The sequence below is a fragment of the Perognathus longimembris genome, chromosome 15, assembly GCF_023159225.1.
Source record: "Perognathus longimembris pacificus isolate PPM17 chromosome 15, ASM2315922v1, whole genome shotgun sequence".
Taxonomy (NCBI): Eukaryota; Metazoa; Chordata; class Mammalia; order Rodentia; family Heteromyidae; genus Perognathus; species Perognathus longimembris.
In genome coordinates this window covers 35638515-35653759 of record NC_063175.1, presented here as the reverse complement: position 1 = coordinate 35653759, position 15245 = coordinate 35638515, and the positions used below count along the sequence as shown (strand labels likewise).

Genomic DNA, 15245 nt, shown 5'->3' with positions numbered 1-15245 from the left:
AAGGCTTCATGCATGCCAGGCAAGCACTCTACCACCAGGCCACATTCCCAGCCCCCTTAATCAAAATTTAAAATTGTTTATGACTGTGGGGTGTGTGTGTGTGTGTGTGTGTGTGTGTGTGTGTGTGTGTGTGTGTGTAAGTGCCGATTTGTCAGAAGAATACAATATTTTCTTATCCAAAGCGTTATGTTATATCAGAACATTAAGTAAGCAGAATGGTATTCCAGAAAATCTAATAGATGTACCCGTATCACTGCTCATTCGCTCTTTATTTTACTCACCCTCTTCACAAATGTATTTGTCTACTTTCCCATCTCAGAGACTAGAAAGCAATCATCCTTCCTGTAGTCTCTCTATTAGGGATTAGCCAGCACTAAGTTTTCTATTTCCCTTGTTCAACTTAAGCTTGTGAAATACACAGCACATAAAATGTGCCTGTTTGAAGCAGATAATTAATTCAGTGGTATTTAGTGCTCTCATAATATGGCACAGCCATTACTTCTGTCTAGTTCTAAAGTATTTCATCACTGCAAAAATAAAAGCAGTCACTTTCCATTTTCCCCTGAACCTAATAGCAACCACGACAAATTCCAATCTGTTTTTGTCCTTTGGCCTCTTATACCTGGCTTCTTTTACTTGGATGAACATTTTCAAGGTCCATCCACAATGGAACATGTATTAGTACTTCATTCCTTCTTAAAGTGAGTAACATTCCATTGCGTAGCTTTACCACATGTGGTTTATCCATTCATCTACTTGTTACACAGTAGGACAGGTTCTAAGGGAAAATGTTCTAGCAAGTTGAATGCTTTCTTTATGATTTAGTCACTAAAGACAATTAGTCACAATGCCCACCATAGCCACAGCCCAATGAAATAGAAGAAACATAAACATCACTGCTCAAAGGGGGGACCGTCCATGTAACATTGTGGGAAGAGATCAAGAGGTAAAGATCTATTGGGGACATCTTGAAACATAGATTGATGCCATAAAGGGGGAAAACTAAGAGTTTGATGTGTTTACTTCTGGAGGTAGAAACTGAAGCAACTTCTTGCAATATTGTACTTCTTAAAATAGCTACATCGATTAAAAAGGAGGTAACAAGTTGAATAAGAAATGAACTCAGGGCCTTATGTATGAAACTAACCCCTCTGTACATCACTTTGACAATAAATAAATTAACACAAAATATTAAAGAAATAAGCTAGTATGCCTCCATAAATAAGTATGCCTGGATTCTCAGGCATTCAGGGACATAGCACAATCGTTACAGCTTAACATCTTAATGCACTCTGAAGAGACCTCACAGCCTAAATGTCACAAGCCACATCAATTGTTGGGAATGGCCTTTATACTTGATGCTCCAAACATTGACATTGGTTTCAACAGTGAATATGGGTCTAACCCTTTGAATGTGAATGACACCAGATCAGACACACAGAGAGTCAATGGTTGAATCTTATGGCCAATACTCTTTACAGCAATTCTATGAACCTATCATTAGTTTGTTCTTTGGACTGTCACCAGAGAACAAGTGTGCTTTGCAAGGAGCAAAGAACAAATGTTCAATTAATGTTGAAGCTTTAAATCCTTGAATGAAAGGAACAATTGATTACTACTCAAAGATCACTTCATTATTCAAAAATTTTCCTGTTTTTTGAATATTTTTATTACCTTTAAGTAGCTGTACAGAGGAGTTGCCATTCAACAAAGCAGTTTATGAATACAGTGCACCTTGAAAGCAACTGTCATTGCTTTCAATATTCTTACTCAACCTTCCCAACCCACCCCTTCCCTCATTTATCTTCATTTTAGGTTGTAAATTTAATTATATGACTTTCAACAATGCTGTTTATGTGTACAATGCAACTTGATCTGTCATCACTTCAACTTCACCGTACTTCCACCTACCCCTTCTCTTATATTTATCAATCCTGAGGTATATACAATGAACTCTTACCTGTTTTCTATTTCCTCAAAGTGTTGTCACCCTAGAAAAGGTAAGATACGGTATGCAGAAGCTATAGGGAAAAATTCGGACAGTTCTGGGGATCCCTACTGAAACGCTGGTTATCTGGAATTGAATACACTTGCATTAATAGCTTTGCATACATTTGGCCAATTTAATAAATCTACCAATGCACAAATACCTAGCCTGCAATTCTTTGTTTTGCTTTTATCTATGCCCGCCTGGAGCAGTTGACATATCATAAATCACTGATGTCTTGCAATATTTCCTAAGTCTGAAGATGTTGACATGAGAATGAGTCCCCCAGTACCTATGGTCAGGACAAATAGTCTAGAAAAGTCTGCACATTTCCACTGGGTCTATGACTAGCCTTGCAGTGCACAAACCTCTGGTTTAAAGTTCCATCAGACACATAGTTCAACAATATTGGGGTGGTGAAACTGACAGAATTGTGGAATGTTGCAATGGGAGAGGCATTTTTCTTCTTTTGGGGTGGTTCAGGTTACTATTTTAAAACCAGAATGTTGATCTCTTCATCCTGGATTCAACTTCACAATATCATGATGGTAACATTACTTAAAATCCCATGAATGAGGTATTAGGAGAAATTACTATTCCAATTACTACAAATTATTAGAATTATTAAAAATGACTCCAAAGATACTGTAAAAGTAGGTCTAGTACTAGAAATAGAAAATAGGAGCTCTATTTTAAAAAAAAAGCACCAGTAGTATGCAATTATCAATAACATAGTATGCAATTATCAATAACATATATCAATCACACAGACACATGTACACTCACACATGCACGCACACATGCACACAATAACCAAATGACCCTGACTAGTGCTTCGTGTGAAACTGCATAAACCATTTTATTTCTATCAGCCAGAGTAACCCAAAGTATGACACCTGACAGATAATACATTGTTTGGCAATTTCTGTTGAATGTACTACCATGATTCAATACTCATGTTAGACTCTTTTCCTCATATATAGAATGAGAGCTATCTCTAAAAGTCTTCAAATCATTACACGCTTTGAGTCTAAAATTTTAAAATTATCCATTGGGAGATATAAGCATGTGCAACTCTTATATGAAAGAATAACTTTAGCTTAAGAAAATTCTGAGAGCAATAGAATTTATCTTTGGAAAGAGAGATGAAATTTGGTGAAAGTGATTGCAAAGAGTTGGTCTATTTCCCTCACCCTCAGGAGAAAACTAAAAGCAGACATTGAACAGTGGTTCTCTCTGCATATTTCAGGATACATCTGAAGTTAGAAATGATTATTAATTCTGTGCTGATTACACACAATTTTAATCCCTATATTTGAGAAGTTGAGGCAGGAGAATCACAAGTTCTAAGCCAACACAGGCTACAAAGTGAGACTCTATCTTAAAAAAAAAATGTGGATTCTAGCATGTTGACAGTTGTAGAAAAGATACACATTGCATATGTTTTGCGGTGTTTTTTGAATATTGTCAAATTTTCTTTATTTTTTCTTGAACCTTGCTTTTCTCTGTTTTCCTATCTGTTTTCAAACTTCCATTGTGTGTGTGTGTGTGTGTGTGTATGTGTGTCCTTTTTTTTTTTTTTATGACTGTCCATGGGACATAGAGGCTTATACCTTCATTCCTTGCTATTCAACTGCATCTCAATTTGACAATAACCTGGACAGAAAAATCTGAGATTCTTGTCTCCAATTAACCAGTGAAAAGCCAGAAGTAGAGTTGTAGCTCAAGAGCACCAAACTTGGGTAAAAAAGCAGGAGGGAGAGACCCTGAGTTCAAGCTCTAGTACCACATTAAAAAGAAAAAAAGAAAAAACAAAAAAGCCTGTAAAGAAAGCCTGGTAAGAACACACACAAACAAACCAGCAGAGGCTAAAGAAAGGCTAGTGGCAGCACACCCAGCAGCTCCATGCAACTGGTAACAGGTTTTGAGTCCATCTGGCAAACTGAAAAAAACTTATAATTCATGATGTAATATGTAGAAAGTCTTTCCCTTTCCTAAGGAGATGTTATCAATAAATAAAGTGCTATTCTAGTTTCACTTAAAAAATCAATTTCTTTTTTTTTTTTTTTTTTTTTTTTGGCCAGTCCTGGGGCTTGAACTCAGGGCCTGGAAACTGTCCCTGAGCTTTTTTTGTTGAAGGCTAGCACTCCACCACTTGAGCCACAGTGCCACTTCCTGCTTTTTCTGTTTACATGGTAATGAGGAATTGAACTCAGGGCTTCATGCAGTTTCAGCTCCCGAGTCTGTGCTGTGTCCCTGGCTGGTCAGTTGGCTTTTTACTTCCCCAATAAATCATCTTTGAGACTGTCTCTGCGTGGTGGACACTGGAGGAACATGGGTTTGAGTCCCATTTGGGGTACCTCCCCCAGACCCTGTAACATCACTCTACCACTAAGCTACATTCCCAGGCCCACTTAACAATTCTAAAAGCCATTACTAAAAGTATCAAGTGTTCCCTGAGTTATTTAAATGTTCACTAAAACAGAATTCAAAAACAGCTATAAGAATATAGAAATATCCCATAATCCCCCAAACAAAATCACAATCATACAGTCCTAGAAAATACAGCTAACAGCTGTAAGTTGACCAAGTGGAAATTTACCTGGGACTAGAGCAAATGTTTCAATCAGCAAATAAACACATTTAAATAGTTACAGTAATTTGAAAGCCTTGCCATAACACAAAAAGCAATATGACAGTGGGCTCTACAGTGGGTGTGTTTTTTTTCCTTCCTTGTATATATCACAGAGAATTTGCTAAAAGTTCTGAAACTCAGAAGTCAAAACAAGCACAAATGAAAGTTCAAAGAAAGCTTGCTCCCTCTAGACAATGGACAGGGAAAAGATCCATCCAATAGAAAAGCAAAACTGAGCAATCCTCAGGCTGCTCTAGCCAAGCAATAATGGGGAAAGCCACTGGTTCTCCTTCCCACTGCTGTTTCAGTTGGGGCTATGAGCATCACAGTTCTCAAACTGTGAAGAAGTTGGGGTCACTCTAGTTTTCCCTGGAGGGAGGGAGAAATGAACCGAGTTGACACGCAACAGTTAAAAAGAAAGGCACAACTGATACTTGGCTTTCTCTGGGGAGCTGTCAGCCATACCCCATTTCCATTTATTAGTTACCATGAGGCAAGTGAGGATGCATTTTCCTTCTGGTAGGACATATCCAATAATGGGCTAATGGAGGAAACTGGAAGAAGAAAGAATTCATGGGAACTCTCTTGCTGTGCCATTTTTCTGTAAACCTGTAACTGCTAAAAGTCAGTTTATAGAATTTTTTTAAATAAACAAACTAGGAGTAGAATGGTGGCTCATGCCTGTAATCCTAGTACTTAGGAGTCTGAAGCAGAAAAATTCCAAGTTGAAGGGCAAACCTAACTAAATGGTGTGTTTTTTAAAGCAAGTCTTTATAGCAGCCAACCAGAAATAGTTATTATGTGCTCCACCCACAAAGAGGAAGCACAAAGAGGAAGCAAAAAATCACACATTTTTACTGATTATGTGACAAATATATTAATATGCCTAAAAGTTTACTACCATAACAAAGGGAAACTGAAATTCCACATACTAAGAAAATTAGAGAATGTTTCCAAAGTTTATTGCTCTGTGGTGTATTTGTATTTCTTATTCTTGCTAATATAACCTTATCCAGACTGGAGACATAGCTTAGCAGTGAAAATAACTAGCTGGCAACAAGGCACAAGTTTTCAAAGCCAGTACCATTAAAAAAAAAGGCAATAAAAAGGCAAAAAGAATAGATTAGTGGAGAGTCAGTGGCTTCTGTCTGCAATTCTACCTACTCACCAAGATGAGATCTAAGAGATCTGAAAATCACAGTGTGAAACTAGCCCAGGCAGACAATCCATAAGTCTCTATTTCTGAAAATAACCAGCAAAAATCCAGGCTTGAGGCATGGCTCATTAATTAGAGCAACATCCATAAGGAAGCATGAGGCCCATGGTACTAGCAAAAAATAAATAACAAACAAAAACACCACATTACACGAAGGCAAGAATTTTTTCTAACCATGTTATTTTTAACTCTTTGTTTCTGTATGTCTGTATTTTTTTCTGGGATATTACATTTGATTTAATGAATCCTGTGTCTATTTTAATCATGCAAATCAAAGCTTCCTTAAAAAATTGGATTCTGAGAAAAGTATAAATACTGCCTACAGTTCTCTGTAAAAGAGCAGTTTGTTTCAGGAAGACCACTCAAATCTGCATTTGGATCCTAACTAAACTAGGGTTGGACAGGTCATAGAAGACCTGAGATCATATCATACAGGGGCATTCTTCTAGGTTAAAAGTAGGAATGTGCTGGGGGGCTGGTGTGTGTGTGTGTGTGTGTTGGGGTGGGGGTCAGACTTCTGAAATGAGAAACTGCAGTTTGCAGAGCAGCCCTGCTTCCAGCCTTAACCTTAGTGGGCATCGCCATCTAGTGGTCAGAGTTTGTTTCTCCTTTCTGTATTTCCAACACAATTCACAGAAAGCCTTCTGTAAAGTCATTTAACTTTGCATCAGCTGCTTCGTGCATCAAATTGGGGGCAACAATGACTGATCTGCCTGTCTTCTTAACCACTGAGTTAAAATGTGTGGTGTGTGGTGTGTGTGTGTGTGTGTGTGTGTGTGTGTGTGTGTGTGTGTAACTAATGTAAAGCCTTGGGGCCTTTATTGTTCTCAGCTGTTCTTCAAAAGTGCAAGTTCCAAGAAGAAGAAAAAAAAAAAACTGAGAATTTTTCACAGCTCTGTAAATGGAGATAAATTTGGCTGGAAGCTATTGGTTTTCTCTCCTCCTAGGATTGTGGCACATATAAACCTAATTAGCGCATCTGAAGTGACTGCTTAGCGCCCAGTGGCCTTTACTACATATGGCCAAAACAAGCCAATTATGAGGGGAAATGATGGGCACAGTTCTGAGACAACTGCGGGTAAATCTCGGAGGATAGGAAACAGACCTTGTTCTCAGTGAGCAAACAGACACAATCAGGCTTGAACTTGTACTGCTCTGCTGGACAAGAAGGTCAAGCCCGCAATGGTACAGAGATTGATTTGCCCTGTCTGAAGCCTTCTAATTGCTTTTCTCTTGCCTCTGGGCCTCCTTTGTTTCCTCTTCTCATTCATATTCAAGACCACGATTGGAGGCCTTGAATAGATATGCAAAGTGTTTCTTAAATGTAGACAAATTGAAATATAAATGTTCCTCCTATGTGCTATTAATTATTTTATAGCTCTCCCCTAGCACTCTTTGTATACATAGCAACTTAAATGGTGACAATAAAATGTGAAGCGAATATTCTCCCAGTTGTTTTTTTTTTTTTTGTGTGTGTGTGTGTGTGTGTGTGTGTGGTTTTTTTGTCTCTGCTTCTTGGTTCTCCATTCCATCTATAATCATTTGTCACTTCTCTGGGTATTATATTTCAAGAAAGAAATATAGTATCATTTTTGGGGTCCTTTTCAGCTGAGATGAGAACTGGAAGACTTGGCAATCCAATCACTCTCACATATCATCCATGTGACTGGGCCTCAGTTTCTCTATTAGGTTAGTGGAGATAAACAGGCGTCTCAAAGGTTTCAGTGCCTTTGCTTTCAAGGAGAGGGGAAGATGAATGAAAGCGGGAGTGGTAAGAATGCATTTTGTATACCACAAAACCAAGAAAAGGAAAGTGCTCAGTGACAAGTATTTTCAACCACTGGAGAAGAGGGAATCTTGAAAAGTATATGGTCTGTCCTATTTACTACTAAGGGAGAATGAGCTCAATCCATACAATTATATCAGTTTCCCAACGGAGGGGGGCTCTGTAGGGTATTAGAGAAGAAATCTAGACTGTAATTCATTGACTTTAGTCACTGAGCTATTGAAACCTGCCTTTCCGTCTGACGGCAGCCATCAGGTAAGCCAAGGTGGGTGCCTACAAGTATATCCAGAAGCTATGGAGGAAGAAGCAGTCAGATGTGGTGCATTTTATTCTGAGAGTCCGCTGCTGGCAGTAGGGCCAGCTTTCAGCGCGGCACTGGGCGCCCTGCCCCACCTGGCCAGGGGATACAAGGCCAAGCAAGGTTCCCTCATATACAGGATTCGTGGGTGCCGCAAAAATGCCTGCTTCCTAAGGGTGTGACTTACGGCAAACCTGTCCATCATGGTGTTAACCAGCTCGTTTGCTCATAGCCTTTAGTCTGTTGGCAAGGAGCGAGGTGGGCGTCACTGTGGAGCTCTGAGAGTCCTGAAGTCTTACTGGGTTGGTGAAGATTCTACATACAAATTCTTTCAGGTTATCCTCATTGATGCATTTCATAAGGCCATCAGAAGAAATCCTGACACCCAGTGGGTCACCAAACAAGTTCACAAGCACAGAGGCCACAGGCCGCAAGGGTCGTGGCCTTGGAAAGGGCTCCGAGTTCCACCACACTATTGGTGCTTCTCATGGGGAGCAGCGTGGAGAAGGCGCAATACTCTCTAAATCCACCATTACCACCAATAATCACAGTAAGTACAATTCTTACCTCATAAACAACTTAGGACAGTTAAAAAAAAAGATATTGAGACCTGAGTTTTGGAACACAGGCCCAATATTCAAGAGTTACATGTCAGGTCTAAATACTCACTTCTCTCCACACTAAATGGCAAAGGAAGATTTGTTACACAGAGCTGGAAGTCATGGGAAGACAGGCAAATTAAGCTCTTTGGCTCATCTGCAGCCATTTTTGTGGTACAGACATGAGATATAGGTTTCAATAGGCAAAGAACTGGGCACACAAGTGAAAGGTATGGCCACTAATTAAATGATTATGATCAGCATATGGCCTGATTGGTCACTATGATTTCAGTCTATGTTTTCAGAGTGGCTTCATAGACATTATTATCATTGCCATCCCTGGACAAGATCAACAAAACCTTCATTGCCTAGCAGGTGATCTGTCCTGAGGAGACTCAATTGTTCCTTAGAAGTAGTTTCAGTTCCTTGTCAAAAAAAAGGTGTTATTGATCTACTGACTTCTCAGGATTATGGAAGATCAAAATAAGCTGCTTTGAACGGGAAACATTGTTTTCTTGGGTCCACACTCCAGCCTCCAACTTTTCATCTGAGCCTTCTGTCTTGCAGTCACTTCAAAGTCACCTTGGTATTCAAACAGAGCAGAAATTCTTATCTAAAACAAATGTATTTGTGGTTCATGGCCTTGACTATACTAGGTAAGCGCTGCCTACAACCCTAACCTTACCTTTTTATCATATCTTTTGAATGTCTTAGCTTTCTTCATCGCCAAACTGAAGAAAACAAGTATGACACTGTATCAATGACCAGAAATACTGATACTGATAATTCTCTTAAAGTCAGGATTTTACAGGTATATCACAAATTTTCATAATTCAGCTACATTATTCCATTGTATATAAGGCGAAACTAGGAAGGACAGACTCGGTTTTGCAAAGGTCACAGTGAAAATGATGCAAAACTGTATTAAACCCTGAATTCTATGTCTGTTCTTCTCTACATGTTATTCTCCAAGGTGAGGTAGACTGGACCATATCATCAACAAAAGGGAAAGAATCTCTAACCAGAGATCTCTCCTCCACATCCAGTGTTGAGAACAGATTTTAGCAACGGGCTGCAGTGTCATAGGATACATAAAGTACTTTTATTCATTCATTCATTCATTTATTCATTTGTCTTATTCCTCCTTTTCCTCCTTCCCCTTCTCCTTTTCTTCTTTCTCCTTCTTTTTTTTTGTGTGTGTGCCAGTATCGATGCTTGAACTCAAGGCCTCATGCTTCTTGGTTGGTTTTTGGCTCAAGGCTGGTGCTTTACAACTTAGGCAACTTGTGTGATACCATCACATCTGGCTTTTTTCTGGGTAGTTGGAGATAGGAATCTCACAGACTTTTTTTTTTCCTCAAGCTGGCTTCAAACCTCAAGTCTCATATCTCAAAAAAGTGTAAAAAGTGTAAAAAGCACTTTAAACAGATGAAACAAATCTTCATGGAAATTACTGTGACTTCAAACCCTTCATTCAATGTCAGCTTACCCTGTAAGATTCACAAAGTAAAATCTGTCCTTTCTCTCTCAGAGGGGAGTTTTGAGATTTAGAAAGCAAAGCCAGGGCAGGGTGGAAACTTAATGGTAAACTGCTTGTCCAAGCAGCATGCTCGGCATGTGTGAGGCCTTGAGCTCCATCCCCAGGACCACAAATAAATATTTTTTAAAGGAGGGAGGGAGGCAAGAAGGGAAAGAAAGGTAGGAAGAAGGGAAGAAGGGAGGGATAAAGAACGGAGAAAGGGAGGAAAGAAAAGAGGAAGGGAGGGAAGAAAGGAAAAATAAGGAAAGGAAAACAGGGGTAAGAGTGTAAAGAAGAGTGATAGAAGAGTGGCCCTGTGGCTCAAAATGGTAGAGCACTGGCCTTGAGCTGAAGAGCTCAGTGACAGCACCCAGGCCCAGAGTTCAAGCCCCACAACTGATAGAAAAAGGAAAACAGAAAGAGACAGTGACAGAGGTGTGAGTTGGATGAAGGTACATTGTTTACATGTCTAAAAATATTGCAGTGGAACTCCCTTACAAAATAATGTAAGCTAACAAAAATCTAAAGAAGGAAAAAGGAAGGAGAAAAGTAAGAAAACTACAGGAATAAGGGAAAGTAGAAAGAAGGGAAGAAAGAAGAGTGGAAGGAAGAAAAGAAGGAAGAGAGGAAGGATAACAAAGAATAAAGAAAGATCATAAATTACAGTGATAAAATATACAAAACATTTTATCTACTAGGTTTCCTTTTGTTGTGGAGAGTCTTAAAGAACTCTATTCTTTCTAGAAGGTCCGTTATAACACAAGAGAAAGGAAATAGCATTTTAAATGAAAATCAGTGGATAATAAGGCCCAGAATAAGCCTTTGAAGATTTTGGAGCCACCATAGGCCTGTTTGGGAGTGGGAACAAAGAGTAAGAAATGGGAAGCCTCTGGTTCAGTCATCTGTAGATGCAACATTAACCCTAAAACACCACAGGTCTCAAGTGCAAACGAGCCCTAAAACTGACAGAAAATCAAATTCCCCAAGCATTTCATCTCAGTGTGAAATATTAATTTATGTCCCAAACATAAGCTGGACACATAAACCAATGAAGAGCATCCCACCTGATAAAAGATACGTAAATATCTTTATAAATATACAGTACCATTTATAATGTTGACAAGTCAGAAAAACATACCATCTTTTACTGAAAAGATATGATGCAAATACAGACATTACCCTTTATTTCCCAAAACACACATACTCACACACCTTCATACAAAGATTTATTTTATTTTCAGCTCCCCAGATGGCAACAAATTGCATATATTATTCATAGACTCTCCTGTCCCAACTCACCTTCGTAGACAAACCACATTCACTTATAAGAACTTCAAATGCTATAAAAATTTGTATTATGAAAACCAACAAATTATCAGAATTGTCAAAAGTATGGTAGAAATGCAATTAGGGCACATGTCATCATTAGATATGTTAAATAAAGGCAATAAAAAGGAATCCAATCAAAAACAATAACAACAAATACATCTGGCCTAACATTTGTCAGGTGAGAGTACAGCCTAGAGCAGCAGCCAAGTGCAACAGCCTGCTTTGTGAGGCACAGGTTTCATCCATTATTCCTTTTGTCTCCTTAATAATAAGTGAGGTATCAAGCCCCATAAGGCAGCTGGCCTGCACATCTGTGGAAGTCACTACAGCTGCCCAGAGCTAGCACTCCCAAGTGACAGCTCTCACTTGGTCCCCGCCAGACATGAGCTGGACCCCTGAGCTAAGAAATGATGTACCGGCTCAGCATTGACTTTCCAAAGGGAAGGCCCTGTGGAGAGAGCTCCCAATTTGCAGTTCTTTGTTCCTATGTGTCTATGAGCACTGACCTCCCCCGCCCCCCTCCTCCTTGTTCCCTTCTTCCCTCTCCCCAGGCTCTTCTTCACATCATTCCACAATGCCAAGAGAAAAGTCACCATGAAAAGAAAGGAATAATCAGGGTCAAGACACCAGAGGGCCCATCTCTCATCTGTCCTTTGAGTTTGGTGAGGCCTTGGGTTCCAAAGTATGTGACAAGACATCAATGGAATCAATGTGGCTCAATTAAAATGTGTCCAGCATGCTGGGTTGTACAGGCAGCTGCTGGGAAAGGAGAAGATGCAGCCATCAGGCTCTGCCAGTGCATGTAAGAGTTGAGCTGGTGCAAAACTGATACCAGCCAACAAGGAGACCAGTAGAACTGAGAACCCAGGCCTGCCATAAGCGGGAAAAAACAACAAAAAGAGACTACTATTGGTTACTGTGCTTAATGATTGGTTCAAGCAGGTAGGGTTGTTTTTTCCAATTGTTAAGAATACAAGCATTAAGTTGATGAAATTTAGAGAACCTAGAATCTCTAAAACATGGTAGGACTTTTTTTGGAATGGATGAATGGCCCCCGGTAGGTAAGAATATAGGCCAATGAAAAGTAAGAAGGATTCAGTGCAGAAGCATTGAATTCATGAAGCACCTATTGCAGGCACCTGGGTTGGGTACACATACTTTGTGTCTTCCAGGAGCGTAAGAACACAGATCACAATTCAGGGCCTGAAAAGGACACAGACTGGTGAGAGGGAGATATATTGACCACGGCGGGTAAATGATTTGGCATCTTAATTCCTATTGAGCAACAGAGTCCCTTGGAAATCTCAGTCAAATCCTTTAGAGTGTAAACATGGGTTTAAAAAGTTTACCACTTTGGCTAAATAAAGGATTAAGTACTGTCTATATTTAATGAGGTCCTTATCATGTTCCTTCTAGTCTTGTCAAATGTAGAACTGTGTATGCATGTGCATGTGTGTGTTTGTGGTTAGAGTTTGAACTCAGGGACTCGTGTGTAAAGTAGGCAGACAGGCAGATCCGAAAGTGCTCTACCACTTGAGCCATGCCTCCAGCCCTTCTCTTAACTGTGGTTGTTTTAAACAAGATCTCACTGTCTTTCTTTCTTTATTTATTTTGCTCAGAACCAGCACAGACCATGATCCTCCTCCTACCTATGCTTCTGGTGTAGCCGAGATTACAGGAGTGTACCATTATGTCTGGCCAAAAGTTCAATCTTTCACTATTTACTATTTATTTTTCATAAAGCCTAGCTCAAAGGAATTTAAGTAGTACTGGTATTTAACTTGCTTTTTCTTATCTGTCCAATAAATGAACTTTTTAAGCCTTAACCTAGTCCTAAGCCTCCTGTTCAAAACAAATCCTCTTTTCTACCAAAAGCCCATGGAACTAGAAGATCTATCTAACCCGGAGGCTCATCAGCATGGTAAAATTATGATAATAATGACTGACATTTATGTGGAACTTACTGTGTGGAGTTTCCGTGGTGAGTACTTCACATATATCAACTCTTTAAGCATTCTACAAATAGATCCTACAATAGGTAGAAAAATAACTATTAAGAATTCTATTGAAAATAATTTCATAGATCAAAAGTATGCATAGTAAGAGTATAGGTACGGAGTTCTTCCTCAAAAATCTCTTGGTTAAATTAAGAGAATGTCTCCAGGTAGTGTTACAGAGGGGAGTTTTCTGTGTTATCTACACTTGCTCACCAGATTTAAGCCTCCAGGAACAATTTTGATACTAAGCACTCAGTGGGGCCTCTATGCCTGAGGATTTAACAGACTACACAGATTACAGACACAAACAACTACATAGGAGATTTGAATTGTGAAGGAGTTGGAAGGGGAAGAAGGGAAGGGGAAACCATAACCCAGAGTTTTGTCTTTCCTGATGTAATAGGTAAGGGATACATTAAAAAAAAAAAAAAAAAAAAAAAAAAGAACAGTGTTTTCCTTATTACCAAGTGAGAACTGTAGAGGAAACTTCTTATCTAACCTGGCAAAAAGATAATAGAACTCCTCCTTGGGTCTTGCCTGTGCTCTAACAACAGACATTTGCACTGAGCAAGATCACAAAGAGCCTGACTATACACATTTGAAAAGTTTTCTTGACTACACAGTCATGGTTTGGAGGCTTTAAGAAGCTACCCGAGAGCACCCCCTGCTGGATGAGACAGAATGGGGCCTGACTACAGATTTGTCCACAGAAATGTCTGAAGAGGTTATTGTTGGCTAACACCAGGTACAAATTTGAGGGCATTGACTTAAGTGTGAGTCATGGCAGATAAATCAAATTCCTCTCGCCCTAGTCCCAGGGGTCTGTACGGACCACCGTGCCTTCACGCACCATGTCCCTCTAGTGCCCGCGAAGCCTGCTCTTCCTACTTGCTTGATGCATGTGTGTTCTTGGTTTGCTATATTGATCTTCCTAATGCATAAGCCTCTCTCATTATTCGTTTCTGATTACATGGCAGATAAGCCAGAGTCAGTGATGTCTAGGCTCCAAATAGAGAGTAAACATTTACAAAGGATATCAACTTTGTTCACTCACGTAGCAGAGCTTTGTCCTGATAACTCCATGTTAGATTATCATAGTCTTCATTAAAGTCCATTTTGGTTTTCCCTGCTTGTAAGCACTCTGTTCTTATGAGTGAACAGTGACTTCAAAGTGAATCCTTTATGAACTTTGCAACCCATTGATAATTCATGAATTGTTAGTATAAGGTTCATAGAATCAACCAGGCACCATTAGCTCACGCCTGTAATCCTAGGTACTCAGGAGGCTGAGCTCTGAGGGTTGTCACAGTTCAAAGGCAGGCGTAGCAGGAAAGTCAGTGAGACTTCTTATCTCCAATTAACCACCAGTAAATTGGAAGAGGAGTTATGGTTCAAAGTGGTAGAGTGCTAGCTTTGAGCAACAAAGCTCAGGGACAGCACTAAAGTCCTGAGTTCAAGACCCATGACTGACAAAAGAAAAGAAAAAAGGATCATCAGTTCCCAAACAATACTAATTTACATGTGGATTCAAAGTTTGAAGCTTTTACCTTTCCCATTTAAAAAAGCCATTGTCAGAGAACTTGGCTGCTAAAACTATTTTTTCCCACCGCTGTTACATTATTCAGATTCAGTCGACAAACAGTGCTCAGTAGGAAAGTATCTTTACCCTCTGTGTGAATCTACTAAGAAGAAAGCTCAAAATAGCCATCTAGACTTTCCCCCCCTGCTTGGCCAGATTAAACAGCTTATTTAGATTCTGAAGCCTCTGCTAGCTCTTGCCTTTTGATCCCTTCCATCCATCATACTCAAAGAGAAATGCTTTCTCTCTAGCAGCCAAACTAATTTTTCAAGCTCTTGGAGACATGCGATTGCTATCTGT

At 39.5% G+C, this 15245-nt stretch overlaps 1 pseudogene; it reads left to right on the top strand.

Annotated features, from left to right (window-relative positions):
- The first annotated feature begins 7590 nt into the window (after window positions 1-7590).
- Window positions 7591-8446, top strand: LOC125363933 (annotated as a pseudogene).
- The last annotated feature ends 6799 nt before the right edge of the window (window positions 8447-15245 follow it).